The sequence below is a fragment of the Rhamphochromis sp. 'chilingali' genome (assembly GCF_963969265.1).
Source record: "Rhamphochromis sp. 'chilingali' genome assembly, chromosome: 1".
NCBI lineage: Eukaryota > Metazoa > Chordata > Actinopteri > Cichliformes > Cichlidae > Rhamphochromis > Rhamphochromis sp. 'chilingali'.
This window is the reverse complement of record NC_137929.1, coordinates 66,842,283-66,860,048: the sequence shown is the minus strand read 5'-3', so window position 1 is coordinate 66,860,048 and position 17,766 is coordinate 66,842,283. Positions and strand designations below refer to the sequence as shown.

Sequence of the window (17,766 nt, the reverse complement as noted above, 5' to 3'; positions counted from 1 at the left end):
AGTAGAGCCAGTGTTGCCAACTCCTCAGCAAGGAAAATCGCTATTGGTTGTCCTAAAAGTCGCTAGAAGTCGCTAAATGACGTCATCACCTAATTTGTATAATTGGTCATGCTAATGTAATTATAACCTAGGTTGTTGGAGAGAGAGATAACATCGTGGAAGAGACAAAGTGAGTAAAATACGTCCTCAATGCTTTTAGAATTTATTTAGAACTACAAATTAAATTTGTTTTAGCAATTATTGTTTTTTAATGTCACAATTGCAACCCTTTATCCAGGCTTGGACCGGCAAAAGTGACACGAAATAGGCACTCTGGTGGAGTTACTTTGTGTGTGTGTGTGTTTATAAGTAGTTTTAACCCTTGTGATCTGCAAAACAGCATAACAGTAAAAGAAGAACTGACTGCGTTACAGTCAGTGCGGGAACAGCGGCTTCGCTCATGCGCGATTTTTTTGCAGTTTGGATGCACAGGTGTGAGCATCTGCAGCGGGGGGAGGACTATCCTCCGCCTGTGAGCAGCTGTTGGTCTCTCTGGAGACTACTGGCCGTGGCTGGGTAACCATGGTTACCTGGGAGTTACAGTACACGATATTAATGAAGAGTGGGAGCTGTGTTCTATAGCAAGCAATTTGTTATGAGGTAATGAGCTGATCTTAGTTTAACCGGAAGCCCATCACAATAATTGCAAAGCCTTTATTTTGTCCAACTACCATCAGTTCGTCTGTACTGACGGTAACTTCAAGTCACACTAATGCTGTTTAGTTTGTATAGTGTAAGTAGTAGAAGTATACTACAGTACTCTAATCACTGATAGGATAGATTTATGTAGATATACACCTTTGTGTTTAACATTACTGCATTATAGCACTGTGACCTTTGTCCTTATATATGGTTATGTTAGCTATACTGACGTATGCATATAACTGGATATGTAACTTATCTATTCTTCTTATTTGTCATGTATTTGTATTGTGTACTTCCTTTTTGTAAGAAACCACACATGTGATCACAGTCAGTGAAAGAATAAAGTGCCTCAAACCAAACCTTAAGCTCCTTATTCCACATGCTGGGATAATTTGGTCTTCAGTGGTGTTCTGGCTGACACACCGGAGTGACCGGAATGCTAAAGAGTGAATCAGACACACCAGTGTCATCCCTGATATCTCCACTACATTTAATCGTCCTTCAGCTTGTGGCTGCAGTTAGCTGGTTTGCTAGTTATCCAGTTTGCTAGTTAGCTGGTCTGCTCATTAGCCAGTGTGCTAGTTAGCCAGTATGCTAGTTAGCAAGTTCGCTAGTCAGCTGGTGTGCTAGTTAGCCAGTTTGCTAGTCAGCTGGTGTGCTAATGTTACAATCCCTGGCTAGTCTAGGGGGTTTGAAGGGACGAACATAAAGGTAAATAGTGAAGGAGGAGCCAAGATGGTAATTTTAAAAGGTTTATTTCATGCCAGAGTTGAAATTCTGGTTCAGACTGAGGGTTAACTTCAGGGAGAGCCAAGGCCAACATACCGTATTTTCACAACCATAAGGCGCACTTAAAAGTCTTAGATTTTCTTCAAAAAGTACGGCGCGCCCTATAGCGCAGTGCGCCCTGTGTGTTGTAATGAGGACGTAGTAGAGAACACAATGAGAACGCTAAAGGGAGAAGCGTTTCGACGGTCACCATTCGGCTAAAAGCAGTTTCACTTTCACTTTTTATGAAACGGTGCCATTTTTCCATCCGGACCAGGACTACGGTAGCGCAGCAACTTCCAGCGGATTATAAGGAAAAGCTGGCCATCTTCCGCTCCTACTGCAGCAAACACATCGGCGACAAACACATCCAGCGATGGATGACCGATGGAGACCACAGTTTCACCAAGAGTGGAAGGCAGCGCCCGGCGAGTTACGCCACAATTTGCCAATGGATTGTAGATGCTTGGGCTAACATGTCTGCTGGCACTGTTGTTCGAGCTTTCGCAAAAGCCGGCATCATTTCCGAGGAGCCGCACGGCACGGAAAGTGACTCTGACGGTGAAGAAAGTGAACCTGGAATGTTTGATGGAGATTTAGCGCAGCTGTTCAATTCAGACACAGAGGATGAGGACTTCGATGGGTTTGATTGATGATAAAAATGTGAGTACCAAACTTTGTTTTGCTCCTGCTTTATTTTTAAATACGCACACTTGTATGCTTGTGTGTTGTTGATGATGACGATTACTGGTAATAAAAATGTGAGTAAGGTACCGAACTCAGGTTTGCTCCCGCTTTATTTTTAAATACGCATACGGTACTTGTATGCGCCCTATGATCCAGTGCGCCTTATGTGTGTGTTAAATACAGTAATGGCACACATAACTGAGACTGCACCTTTTAGCACAGTGCGTCTTATGGTCGTGAAAATACGGTAATAAACAAAACATCCCTGATATGAAAATAAAAGAAACTTACCTAACTCCAAAGTAAACAAAATATACAACATATAGCCATAACCTACCTAACAGCACATAAACAGGAGAAAACAGGGTGTCAAAACATAAGCCAGCTCTCCCCTACAGGCAGTCTGAACATGAAAACACAAAAATGCACATACAAGTCAAAGGCATGCAAGGCTGCACAGGTATGACAATGAAAATGGCCAAAGGGCCCAGAAACATAGCTCCACAGGCCTTAAGTAGTGCTCTGCTGATTAACAATTAGCTGGAATCTGAGCAGTATCCAATCAGAACAGAGGTGGTGGAGCCTAGACAAAACAAAGAGTTAGTAGGAAAAAGAAACATCCACCTGGGGGATGTAACAGCTAGTTAACTGCTGTGCTAGTTAGCTGGGCTGCTAGTTAGTGGTATGCTAGTTAGCTGGTGTGCTAGTTAGCCGGTTTGCTAGTTGGCCGGTCTGCTAGTTAGCTGGTGTGCTAGTTAGCTGGGAGCTAACTCACTAGAACATTTGATGGCAGCTTTCAATTGAAATTTGAGTATTTTCATTTATCCAGGGATAGAAATTTGAAGAATGGACAACACTTTGCTTCAGAGGTGCCACTGTATCTAAATAAAATGGAGAAAGTGTTGTCTCCAGGAGTTTAGCTGATTTAGAGTGGCGAGTGGTGGGTGTGTTCCAGTTAAAGAACACGGAGGCAGACCTCCAAGTTCAGGTGATTTATTCGGTCTGTTGTGATGATACTTTTGTAATCGTGGATCTATGTTTGGGTGCATTGAAGGTTTGACGCATGCTATCCACAGTATTTCTGATTTCGCGCCATTACCCCGATTCATAGCGGAAGCCGGTTTTTTACTTCCGCTTGCGCTGTTGTTGACAGTTGCGGGGTTACACCTTCACTGTTGATAAAGATTTCTCTCACTGCAGTTTGTTTTACCTGGAGTAAATGGCAACACATCGAAGGTGGATACACAGTAAAGATGTTTTAAAAAGCAGCGAGGACAGTTCAGTTGCAGTGCCTCACCCGTCACTTCTCACGGAGTGGGTAGATGACATGAAACTATGGCCCGATGTTAGCTACATCGACATTATTAATTACCTTGTATTTTCCGAAGGCGTTGATGGCGAGGAATTACGTAATTACAAGAGCACCGAGGCGTATAATTACCTGCACAGCAACAAAATTGATAAAGTACTGCTCAACAAACAAGGCGACTTTATTTTTCTTAAAGCAGCTGTAGAGCCGAGCCAGAGTATTAATCAAGCGAAACACTTAGCATGGGCAATGCTAAGAGAAAGTGGAGTAGTGGAGACAGTCGGCTGTTCCTGTATCGCCGGATTAGGGAGATCATGTAGCCATGCGGCTGCTATTCTGTGGAAGGTATATCACTTATCTGGATATCACAATGTTTAAATCACTGAAACAGAAACACTGGACTGGTCAAAGGCTGTGATTAAGGAGTCACGCTACTGCCATCTAGCCAAGTATTACGTGGAGCACTGTTTACATGTGAAAGCCACTCGTTAACTTTGTGTGGGCTGTATGCTGTACAATCACATGAAGATAAAATATAAAAAAAATAAAAGACTGAACATTAAGGTCAAATTTACAAGACAAGAAAAACTATAGTTATAAGAAGTGACACAGAGTAGTATAATACATGTTTGTTTATATATATGTATATTTGTACACACACACTACTTTGAAAAAAATTAGACTGTGGATGTATATTTCTGCATCAAAAAGTAACTGACTATTAATATGAAATGGATAATATGGGTGACTTTGCCAGTGTTTATATCTGTTTTGGATATGATTCAGGTGTATTGACCCAGGGTCATATCTATAACATGCAGGACACCAACCGTGTACTGCTTTTGTTAGTGTAAACTTCCTCGTTATGTTAAATCTTGAGTATTGACAGTGAGAAAAAACTATTAATGTTTGTTACAGGTGCAGAATGCTGCGATCAGTGGAAAGACAGGGCTTGCGTGTACAGACGAGCAGCGCAGGTGGAATGCAGGGACAGCAAAGAACCTTGAACCTAAACGTCTAAGCCAGATAAACTTCAGACATCACAGGGCAGAGCAGCAGTACGATGTGAACTCCCGGACTGCAGTGACACAATCTCTCCCTAACACACCATATCACCTTACACATCAAGACTTTATTGACAGTGTTAGCAAAGCACCAGTGAAGCCACTTTTCCTCCTCAAGAACACATTAATTGGAAAGTGTTACAATGCCTCGCCATCTGCAGGTCCTCACCGCAACAGTAAAGTTGATGAGCAATTTTTTCAGCCACACCAAGCACACAGTTACAAACTAAGCTGTAATCCATGCAGGGCATTCTACCAGGCATACATTCAAGTTTCTGAAGAGCAAGCAGAACAATTACAAGAAGAAACAAAAGAGCAAAGTGCATCTGATTTGTGGCACAACTGCAGGAAAATCAGACTTACAGCAAGCTCTGCTAAAAAAGTTCCAGTACGTGCCACCACAAAAAATGACAAATTTTTATCTGAGCACATGTACCCTTCCTTTCGTGGGAATTATGAAACAAACTATGGTAAAGAAAATGAAGTTAAAGCTTGTCATCAGCTGAAAGAACAGGGTATGAACATCCTTCACATGGGTAGTGTTATCAGCATCCAGGAGCCATGGCTCTCTGCGAGTCCTGACGGGGTCATTGACTCAGATGTGCTTCTAGAAATAAATGTCCTGTGCAGACTTATCCTTCACTCACGGAGCAGCTTACCCAGAAATGCAGCGATATCAAACTGGTAGATGGAGAACTGCAGCTGCAGAAAACTGGCAGCAGAGGCTATTACATGCAAGTGCAACTTACAATGTTTTGCACAGGGCTCAAGACTGCCACACTTGTGATCTGGACACCTACTGAGCATGTTTCATTTACAGTGCAATATGATGAAGCATTTGTAAAGGAACAAGTAAAACGCTTGAGAGGGTTTTACTTCTCATATTTCTTACCTCGACTTGTAGAGGAGTATGCAGCAGGACGGTTTCAGTTAAATGAGAGATACTTGAAGATAATGGGCAAGCTTTAATACATGTTACAACTATAAATGGGACAGTCAGACACCAACATGTCTGCAGAGTTTGGTCTCTGTCTTGTGAATGAAAGGAGACATTCAATATGAAATCTGTTAAATATTTCAATACAACTAAAATGTACGTAGTTGTAACATATGGTGGGAAATGAATGACAAACTGACAACATTAAATGTTGTGAATAGTTCTGTATTTCTGTAATCTTCCAACACAAAAAAATGTCAAGAATGCACAACTAATTATTGTAGATTTGAGAAAAACTTTTTTTTTTCATTTAAGAAATTTATCACATTGTGGTTGAATAAAAAAGTAATAATTGTTCAATTGATTGATTGCAATTGTTTTATATATACACATACATACATACATACATACGCACACACACACTGTATCACATAACCTTTCATCTAGAACACAAGATAAAAAAGTGAGACCTGGAATTATTTACTCTCTACATATATGTACATCAAATTTTAAAATAATTACATTACACTACGCAACTTTATGTCCTGAGTAACCATCTTAATATCCCCGAGTCCACAATTGTTCATAACATACACAATTATTGTGTATCACGAATGAGATCCTCTCTTAAGTTCACTAGAGCAGCACATATTCTCAGTATCTTGTCTACTTTAGGAGCCATGCTTATAGGAACAATTTGTGAAAGTATTTTGTAGACTTTCAAGCGTCTGATTGCTCTTTCAACATGGATTCTTACATTTGCAATCCGACGTGTGTATGTTACTTGTTCCTCAGTTAGCTGTCTACGTTTTTTTGTGAAAGCGGGTATTACTAATCTAACTTTTCTCTCAAAGAGTAAGTCTTTAATTGTAAAACCTCTATCTGCCATGACTTCATCACCAGGTTTTAGGTATGTTAATATTCCAGAGTCCATTGTGATAAATTTGTCACTACATCGGCCGCCATATGCCGCAGACACAAACATGATTAGTCCACATGGTGCAACAGCAACCAAATATTTGACTGTGTTGTGTGAATAATAATGGCTGTATGATTCCCCTCTTGAGCCCAGATTTCTGGGTTTCTGTAAAAGGGTCTCACTGCAGTCTATAATGCATGTACTATTTGGAAAGTTCTTCTTGAAGGCTTCAGGCATAGTTGCTTGAATAGTTTCTTTTGGCAGCCATGGAATTAATGGTCGGAGAACTTCCTCCAGCTTGTCTAACCAGTGTGAGATGATCTTGCTGGCCATGCTTTGTGATATATGAAACTGGCGGCTTAGGTCACCTATTACACGGTTACTCTTTAATTTCATAAGTGTCATGAGGACTTGATCTCGGACAGGCATGGTAAATTCATTGTTGTCATATCCTTCCAGTGTCGACACAAGTGTGTTAAATGTTTCTAAGGCTATCCCAGTGTACAGCAAAGCGTCTGCATCATTTTGAAGAATGAAATATGCAACTTCATCACACTGAGTCATCTTATCCTGCACATCTTTTCTGCGAGACCTGTTGCAGTATTGATGGTCTTGTTGCGAAGGATCCTCCCACTGTGTGTGGACTGAGTGCAGATGTGGCTCAGGGGGTTGTGTGGAGATGCTGGCCTGGTCTAATTCCACTGAACGTAACACTGTGGAGTCTGAATAAGACAAAAATATGATCAGATGTACAGTCAAACTGTTAGCATAAGAGAAACTGTAAAGTGTCACTTAGCTTATTATATTTGAGTGAAATTTCTCATTCTACATTTTTTCACACAAATGCAAAATCATAAATGTCAACATAAAATGTTCCTAAGTCCCCTAAAAATTTGTCACAATTTTATTCAATTAATGTGATTAGATTTTATTTTACATTCTAAAAAAAGTCACAACTGTTGGTATTTTTGCAAAGGTTGCCTTTAACTTTTTTACTTGAGTTTTCTCGACTTGAAAAAACATGTTCTTTATAAACACAAACCTAAGACTTTTACAGCCCTTGGAGCTAATCTTTTGGCATTATTATTATTATTATAAACTTTTGTTAAAATTTAGACTTTGCTGCTAATAACCAGCTAGTGCTGATACTAACGCCATTCACCATAGGCTATTATTTAGTAAAAGTAAAGAATTGCGTGTTTAAAATGCGAAACGGTGGCAAACCACATTTACACTTTCACTTACCGGGTACAGATTCTGTGTTTTTGTTCGTATTACTGGAAGCTGTCACACTCAAAGTGGTCCGAGTGAGCCTTCTTCTTTTCTTCGGTGGGGGTCGGTCATAGCCCAGATAAAGCTCCGGGTCGGGGTGTAGCTCTGTGGGCTTTTTATCGATAAAATGAAAGGAGCAAACATAAACTCTCTTTGGAGGGTGTTTGAGTCTTAAAGCTGCCAGCCACGCCAGTTTCCGATCCTCCTTCCGCGGCATAGAGTGCAGTGCGTAGGGCGGTGGGCACGGACAGGCCTTTCTAAGTTGTTGATGCTCAAGGCAAAATGTTTCTAATGCGTTTTTCAGTTTTCTTGAATTATTGTGGCAGCCGACGACAGCACACGTTGAACCCGAGCTCATCTTCGAACAGGTAAAGCCACTTATTACCGCACAAAGTAACTGATTTTGTTGTTAGCAACGACTGAACGCTGGGTCTCGCTTTGAGTAACCGGAAGTATAAAACCGGACAACGGAAGTAGTGGTCTGTCATGGCAGCCTACGTACGCTCTTACAGAAACCTGTGGATACTGATGGTTCACTTTATGAAAACTGTACTCAACACTCACAGGTACCAACACCTCAACAATCACTGCACACAAGGTTACAACTAGCATCAATTAGCTTAGTAGCGCATTAGCGTAAGATAGCATTAGCATCCTCACAAGTGAACAAACATAATCAATAACATTTGACCTACACAACATCATACAATCAGAACGCACCTTCTGGCATTCACACACGACAATAAACAAAGGAAACACAGGTTGGCGGTGAGAGGAGAAAAAATACTGAGAGTGTTGCCAACTGCTCAGTAAGGAAAATTGCTATTGGCTGTCCTAAAAGTCGCTAGAAGTCGCTAAATGACGTCATCGCCTAAGTTGCATAATTGGTCATGCTAATCTAATTGTAACCTATGTTGTTGGAGAGAGAAATAACATCGTTGAAGAGACATAAAGTGAGTAAAAAACGTCCTAAATGCATTTAGAGTTTATTTAGAATTACAAATTAAATTTCTTTTAGCAATTATTGTTTTTTTTAATGTCACAATTCCAACCCTGCTCCTTTACCCGGGCTTGCACCGGCAAAAGTGACCCGAAATAGGCACTCTGGTGGAGTTACTTTTTGTGTGTGTTTATAAGTAGTTTTAAACCTTGTGATCCACAAAACAGCATAACAGTAAAAGAGTAAAAGAAGAACTGACTGCTTTACAGCACCCGCTGCTTGTTGAGAGTAAAAGCGATACGCGCTTTCACGTCTTTTTTTAAGTTGGCAACACTGGCCACCACATGGCCTCGAGTACCTATGTGGTGCATTCAAGGAGCATCAGTTTCTACGGCGAAAATACTATCAATGAATGAGCCATAACATTTTAGCCATGTAAACAACATGTTATCAGTGGGCTTTCTAACAATTTACATTGACCATTAAAAGACAAAATACGTAAGTCGAGGTCACTACAAGCCATGTGAGGGTCAAACATGGCAGAGAACCTTCCAGCAGCATCTTAATCCGCCTTTTGATCATCAGTTTAGCAGATGAAGGATCCAAGTAAAATAACAAATTAAAAAATATGCAGCTATGGTCACTCACATGGACATCCTCCACACATACATTGTGTATATTTAAACCCAGGGAGAAAACGAGATCCAATGTGTGACCCTTTGTATGTGTGGGGCCAGAAACATGCTGCCTAAAGTTAAAAGACTCAGTGATAGTGATGAGCTCATCAGTAGTGTTACAGGATGCTTCATCAATATGAAGGCTTAAATCTCCCAACCTTCTCCAATGTAATGATGGATGTCAGAAGGTCGTTAAATTCAGTTAGAAAGACCCCATCAGGTAGAATAAAATACAATAAATGGTTTTTAGGGAACTGACCATCATCTGTGACTCAAATGAAGAAAAGGAGTCCGAGGTCATCAGACTGCATGTGAATCTGTCCTGGTAAACAACAGCGAGTCCTCCACCACATCCTAAAAGACGCGGAGTTCAGATGATAGAGCAGCCAGTCGGACAGACTTCATTCAAGTGGACATAATCAATGTTCCCTCTAAGCTGCGTGCATGCACAATCGCGCACCGCCGACACGGTCTCTGCGTACAGAAAATCTGCATTGCGCACAGAAGAATAAATCTAACCTGAATTGAAATTACAATAAATACGTTAACAATTCTGTTTTGGCAGTGTTAGTCAGTAAGTTACTGGCTGCTCCAGTTTGGAATTAGAACGATGCCACCTTATCCCATAGTCCAGCCAATGATGCGATTCAGATTTGTATATACGCAGCTAATCAACGTCGCTGACAGGCTATGACAGCGTCCTCATGTGCCGACACCGGTGTTTTAGCAAGCAAAGCGGCGTGGCTGATGTGGAGTGAAAAAAATTATTGCACTAGCTTATGTGGTTGCAGATCTACAGGCATTTAAAAATAGTTACGCAAAACGGAGCGTTCAGCTCTGAACGGCCGTAAAAGGGTTAACAGTATCTCCCAATCATAATTTAAAGCAGCAGAAATTAAGTCAGAACACAAAAGAGCAAAAATGACATAACAAAAAATGATTGACAACAGTGAAATACTACATTGTTGCTTCCAGCGAGCTGCAGCAGCGGCAAAGCCAAACACAGGCACCATTTTCCTTGACAGAAGAACTTAGCACACAGCAGCTACAAGCATAGAGTGCATCACTATTGTTCAAATGGAAGAAATAGGAAACACTCAATAAAAACTTCGACAGCTGAAACTAATGTAGACAATGTCAGGGGAGGAAGTCAAAATAAACTTATGACACCAGGCACAATAACTACCAAAATAAAGCGGGAAAAGTAAACTAAGAATCCCTAAAGCAACTAAACAGAGGAGCTAACAATAAACAAGAAGTTGAAAATACAAAAACACAGAAGCTAACATGGCTAACACTAGCATCACTGTATGTAGCCCGACTCTTCCCACAGCAACATACAACTGTCATGGCTAGACATCTCATTGACTGGCTCATGTTAGCTTGTGAAAATATAAAGTCCCAGCATTACTAGCTGTTTTATATACTGTTTAAAATAAGCTAAATGTGCTTATAATGTGTAAATAAAGGCTTAAGCAGCTAGCATGGTTAGCATCAGCACCAAGCCCTATTATATTTATACACTGTTAGAGCAATGGCTCCAATCTACAGCCTTTAAAATAATGATTGAAATGCTGTGATTGCAGCCATTCCCCAACTCTCTGTGAATGGTTCTCATGGCCATTGATCAGTGGGCTTTGATCAGTGGGTTTTGATGAGTGGTTGTAGATCAATGGTCATGAGAATTTGTATAATTTTGATTAAAGAACTGACCTCCCAGCCCATTGTTCCTTCGGTGGGCTGGTTTCTGTCATTATGCAAATGTACTGTTCATAGCGTTGGAAACCTGCAGTCAGCTGAGATTGAAGAAGTCACTTGGATGAGTGATGAAACGTTTCTCCCAGTGAAAACGCTACATCCAGATGAACAGAATCAACTTTTGGAGATTTACTTACCTGGATGACTGAGCATCAATCATCCAGTAAATAAAGGGTGGCTGTAGCTCAGGAGGTAGATGTTTCTTTGCAAGGAAAACTCAAACACTGAAACAATACCACCAGTAACTTCCTAAATATGGAAATGTGGGGTCATTAAAGACATAATAATTTCATTAATACCCAATATCCAGCAAAATATGTAATTTGGACATTTTATGCCAAACGAAATCAAATGTATATATTGTGGAAGATTAGCCAAATTTATGTAAATTGGCCAGTACATGATTTTTTTAAAAATAAACAAACATATGACATATTTTACACAGTAATTCAGAGTCTAATAATCCACTCAAATGTAAATATAAGTTCAGCTAAAAGCTCTATTGATAAGTCAATCAATAATATAATTCACATTTTAAATGATCATATGTGTTAATGTTTGAATCCTGACCTGAGAGTTTCCACTGCACACTGTGATCTCTTTAGTCCAGCAGACAGAAGCGTCACTCCTGAATCCTGCAGGTCACAGTTACTCAGGTCCAGCACTCTCAGACTAGAGGACTGGGAGCTAAGGACTGAGGACAGAGCTTCACAACTTCTCTCTGAGAGGTTACAGCCACTCAGTCTGAAAAATAAAAGATAAATCTATAATACTTATGTAAAGTTTGTCATTCTATTATTATATTACATGCCATCTTTTTATTTTTGAAGGAAACCTTAACATACTAAGATACAACATCATATGGATGAACTTGAATAAAATGTTTCATTGATTCATTTAAAAAAAATGTCAATTGATCTGACCTCAGAGTATTTAGTTTACAATTTAAACTTTGTAGTCCAGCAGACAGAAGCTTCACTCCTGAATCCTGCACATTTTTGATACTCAGGTCCAGCTCTGTCAGAGTAGAGGACTGAGAGCTGAGCATTGAGGACACAGCTTCACAGTTTTCCTCTAAAAGTTCACAGACGTTGAGTCTGAAAATGAAAACATGAACAAAGACTGTCGTTAAAGTGTAATCAGGGTGCAATAACTAATCTTATATTTTAAATTAAGATTATTAAGATCATTAAGATGGCGGCGCGCACGGGTGCAGCGGCTCTTAGCTCTCCAGTTTGGTGCTCGTTTTTACTTTTAATGTGGATATTTTTGAATGTTTGCAACGCCGCCATCTCTTACAGTCGCCAGAACCTAATTGACCTAGGTTTTAAATATAGTTTGTTTGTTTATGGCGACTATCAGTGAACACAGAACATCCTGGTGGAGATAGCGAGACCGCCAGGGTCACCATGGATGGTCTGCCCGCCCAGCAAGCGTAGAAGGCGACGGAGGGAAAGAAAGCAGAAGAGGGGATGCCGGTCGGGCTCAGACGCTAGGCTACGCAAACATCCACACCGGCCAGCACTTCCGAGCGTTTTCCTATCGAACGCCAGATCCATCACCCACAAACTAGACAAATTGGAGCTACAGATAGCCAACACAAGCTTTGTACGTAACTGCAGCATTATTCTTATTACGGAGACGTGGCTTCACCCGCTGATTCCCGACGCTGCAGTCGAGTTAGCAGGCCACAAGCTACACTGGCATGACAGAAACAGCAACTCAGGTAAAAGCAGAGGAGGAGGGCTATGTGTTTATGTGCATAACGAGTGGTGTTGTAACAGCAGGATCATTCACACACACTGTTCTCCTGATTTGGAGGTTCTGGCAGTCTCGTGCAGACCTTTTTACATCCCGAGGGAGTTTACAGTAGTTATTGTGATAGCTGTTTATATACCGCCGGATGCTAACGTTAGCACGGCTCTCAGCCTCTTGCTCAACACCATAAACAAACAACAGCTTGCCCACCCCGATGGGGTTTTTATTGTCGCCGGAGTCTTTAACAGAGCGTGCCTAAAGACTGTGCTTCCTAAATTTGTCCAGTTTGTGGACTTTGCTACGAGAGGAGAACACACTTTGGACCATGTCTATTCAAACATCAGGCATGCTTTCAGAGCGACACCCTGGCTGGATCTGACCACCTCTGCATGTCCCTCACCCCCACCTACACCCCCCTGCTGAGAAAAACAAAGCCCCAGACAAAGACAATAAAAACCTGGCCTGAAGGAGCCCTTTCTCAACTGCAGGACTGCTTCTCAACAACTGTATGGGATTTATTCTCCAGCCACAACCTCCAGGAGTACACGGACACTGTACTCTCGTACATCAGGAACTGTGTTGACAATGTCACCGTCAACAAAAGGGTCAGGGTGTTTCCAAATCAAAAACCCTGGATGAATAGCGAAGTGCAATCCCTCCTAAAAAGCCGCAACACTGCCTTCAAGTCAGGGGACAGGGCTGCGTATAGGGCGGCCAGGGCAGACCTGAGTAGAGGCATCAGGAAAGCTAAGGCTGCCTATAGGAGGAGGATTGAAGATCACTTTGCTGACAACGACCCCAGAAAAATGTGGCAGGGGATCAATCACATTACCAACTACAGAAGCAATAATCAAGCAACATCTAGGACTGATGCCTCACTGGCTGAGGATCTAAACCGTTTCTTCGCCCGCTTTGAGACGACCAGGCCCTCAGCTGCCACACCACTTCCACCCGCCCCCAGCACTGGCACACTAACACTCAGGGAGCATCAAGTGAGGTGTGTTCTAAGGTCAGTGAATCCCAGGAAGGCGGCAGGTCCTGATGGAATACATGGAAAGGTTCTCAGAGCATGTGCTGACGAACTGACCGGAGTCTTCACTAAAATCTTCAACCTTTCCTTGTCATCAAACACCGTCCCGCCCTGCCTCAAAACCTCCACCATCATCCCCATCGCCAAGAAGACAGCTGTGGTCAGCCCAAATGACTACAGGCCTGTTGCATTTACGCCTGTAGTGATGAAGTGCTTTGAGAGACTGGTCTGTCAGCACATCAGGGCCGGTCTGCCTCCCACTCTGGACCCCCACCAATTTGCCTACAGGACAAATCGTTCCACCAAGGACGCTATCACCATAGCGCTCCACACTGCGCTGAGTCACCTGGAGCACCAAGGAAGCTATGTGAGAATGCTCTTTCTGGACTTCAGCTCAGCATTCAATCATATCATCCCGGAGATCCTGGTCCAGAAACTGTCTCACCTGGGACTCTCCACCCCCATCTGCCTCTGGATCAAGGACTTCCTGACAAATAGACCACAGTCTGTCAGACTCGGCCCCCACCGGTCCAGCACCATCACACTCAGCACCGGGTCTCCACAAGGATGTGTTTTGAGTCCCCTCCTGTTTACGCTCTACACATCCGACTGCTCCCCTACCCATCTCTCAAACACCATCATAAAGTTCGCGGTTGACACCACAGTGGTTGGACTCATCTCAAGGGGGGATGAGTCAGACTACAGAGATGAGGTCAACAGACTGACTGAGTGGTGTTCAGTTAACAACCTCCAAATGAACACCACGAAAACTAAAGAACTTATCTTCGACTTCAGGAAGGGCAGAGCAGACCCGGCCCCACTTTACATTCACGGGAACTGTGTGGAGAGGGTACACTCCATGAGGTTTCTGGGCGTGCACATCTCTGATGACCTCTCCTGGACTGCAAATACTACGGCGGTGGTTAAAAAGGCCCAGCAGCGTCTCCACTTTCAGAGAGTGCTCAGGAGGAACAACCTGGAGGAGAGGCTGCTGGTGACATTTTACAGAGCCACCATAGAGAGCATCCTAACGTACGGCATAACAACATGGTATGCAGGGTGCTCAGCTGCGGACAGGAAAGTACTGCAGAGGGTCATCAACACAGCCCAGAAGATCACTGGCTGCTCTCTGCCCAGCCTGGAGGTCACTGCAAACTCTCGGTACCTCAGCAGAGCTGGCAATATCATCAAGGACCACTCTCACCCCAGCAATCAACTGTTTGAACTATTACCGTCAGGCCGACGGTACAGGTCACATAAAACCAGGACAAACAGATTCAGGGATAGCTTCTTTCCCAGAGCTATCACCGTAGTAAATAAGCACAAAAACAATTGAACCTATTCCATACCGTCACTGTCATTATATTAATGCTGCTATCCTGTATATATTGTACATACTATTGTTTGAGTACTTACGATTGTTTTTTTGTACTTTTTATATTTTACATTTATATTTATTATTGAAACTTGCACCAAGGGAGTGGCACTCCAATTTCATTGTACTCTGTACAATGACAATAAAGGCTATTCTATTCTTATCTATTCTATTCTAAATATAATGTGGTGTCATGTGTGATCAATGTGGTCCTCAAAAAGACCCAGCAGAGGATGTACTTCCTGAGGCAACTGGGGAAGTACAGTCTTCCACAGGAGCTACTAATCCAGTTCTACACTGCGGTCATTGAGTCTGTCCTGTGCTCCTCCATCACAGTCTGGTATGGAGCAGCCACTAAACAGGACAGGAGCAGACTGCAGCGGACTGTACGGGCAGCAGAAAGGATCATCGGCACCCTCCTGCCCTCCATCCAGGATCTGTACCTCTCAAGAACCAGGAAATGGGCAGGGAAACTCATCACAGACCCCTCACACCTTGGACACAGACTTTTTGATCTGCTGCCCTCTCGCAGACGGTACAGAAGCCTGCAGACCAGGACCACCCGACATAGGAACAGTTTCTTTCCCCTCGCCATCTCCCTTCTAAACAGTTGACTTGTCACACTGATCCCACTGCCAGAATGCAACTGCACCTTATGTACATTCTGTAGTATTTATTCCACCTCATTTCATTTCTGTATTTTATGTATATAAGTTTAGATTGGTTATTTATAGTTGGTTTACACAGCTTTGTGTATGTATGTGTATGCATGTCTGATGTATATATAGACATGTGTGTGTGTGTGTGTGTGTGTGTGTGTGTGTGTGTGTGTGTGTGTGTGTGTGTGTGTGTGTGTGTGTGTGTGTGTGTGTGTGTGGGACACCGGCCTTGCACATCTCCCCTTCTAGAAGATGCATGCCGGTGCCGTCTCTGGATGCCCGAGGAATAAAAAGAACCGGGGTGAAACTGATTTCGCAACAATAGCTAGCAAAATAATAATTGGAATGAAAAAAATAGCAGGTGTAATGTACATGTACTGGAAAATTATTTACTAGCAAACTCTGCCACTGTCGTTTTCCATCAAACACTCATTAAAACAGCAACCTACATGTATGTTAGCGCATTCATCCCGACTGCCCGGGGGAAGAGTGGGGTCACACATTAAAACAGACAGCAGTGCAAGGCAGCCCAGGCTGAGAAATTTTTCTTTTACATTTTGCGACTCATTTTATTTCTCTATCTGAAAAGAAAACTATTCAGTCAGATAGTTATTTGTGGTGAATGAAATACAGCTACACTTTCAAGGACTTTTAAGCACCACATCTGAAATTAAAGCACTTTTCAAACCTTGAAAACACAATATTAAAATTCAAGCATTTTCAAGGATTTCAAGTACTCGTACCAACCCTGTCTACCGTAACCAAATTCCTTGTATGTGTCTGCACATATACTGGGCCAATAAACATGATTCTGATTCAGAATCCTTGTTGTTTTATGCTGAGAAGATTAGTAAAACTTCACTTTAACTTAAAAATTACTAAAAATGGTACGAAACACAGTAAATTGATAAAGTTTACCTTTACTGGTTAAATTGCTTGATTTATTTTCACAGTTAAAAAATAAAACAAAACAAACAAACAAAAGAAAAAAGAATACAAATTGATCTGACCTCAGAATATTCAGTTTGGCGCGTGGACTCTGCACTACAGCAGACAGAAGCTTTACTGCTGAATCATTCAGGCTGTTGGTACTCAGGTCCAGCTCTCTCAGACTACAGGACTGGGAGCTGATGACTGACAACAAATCTTTACAGCCTTCCTCTGACAGGTTACAGCTGCTCAGCCTGAAAAAAACAACAAGAACAACAAAACAATAATATTTATTATCAAATAAAATCTCTTTATATGTTGAGCCTAAGTAATCAAATGCGTACAAAGTACAAGTACGCTACAATGCACAATTAAATAAAAAATGTTAAAGAATGTAAGTGTAACAGAAGAAAAATATTTCAAATTAAACACAATTATTCCAATGTATGTAAATGGAAACCAGTGAAGTACAGGTTAATTTAATGACACTAGTTTAGTGTCTGCTGACACAGGCCTGTGAGTTATACAGTATTACAGTTACTACAGTACTGCTGGTCACTTTATTAATTCTAATATGTGTGAATGTAGTTGTAAATAATGTATCACATCCTAGACTTGGTGCAGACTCTCATTTCATTTTCTGTCTAAAAGCTGCTTTGACTCATTCCCCTTTAAAGCCCCGCTCTCCCTAAAGGCCAACTTAATTTTGATTGGATGATTTCATAAAGCATGCTGAAGGGCAGCAGCCAGTCATCATGAGCTCCATCTCCTCCACCTTCTGGTTTAGAAATTATAAGAAACTGTAAATCTCATAAATACTTGTCTTGATGCATGCTCAGTCATCCAGGTTAGTAAATCCCAAAAGTTGATTCTGTTCATCTGGATGTAGCGTTTTGTGGGAGAAACGTTTCGTCACTCATCCAAGTGACTTCTTCAGTCTCAGCTGACAACAGGTTTCCAACCCTATAAACAGTACATTTGCGTAATGACTGAAACCAG

General features: G+C 41.8%; 1 pseudogene across 1 annotated transcript in view; it reads right to left on the bottom strand.

Annotated features, from left to right (window-relative positions):
• LOC308398086 (NLR family CARD domain-containing protein 3-like) overlaps positions 1–17,766 on the bottom strand; it is a 42,116-nt pseudogene that overhangs the window by 17,704 nt on the left and 6,646 nt on the right. Inside the window, exons 3-5 of the transcript XR_013974755.1 lie at positions 16,848–17,021; positions 11,939–12,112; positions 11,586–11,759 (exon numbers count right to left, since the gene is read on the bottom strand). The product of XR_013974755.1 is annotated as an NLR family CARD domain-containing protein 3-like (transcript). The remainder of the gene's footprint in view (positions 1–11,585; positions 11,760–11,938; positions 12,113–16,847; positions 17,022–17,766) is intronic.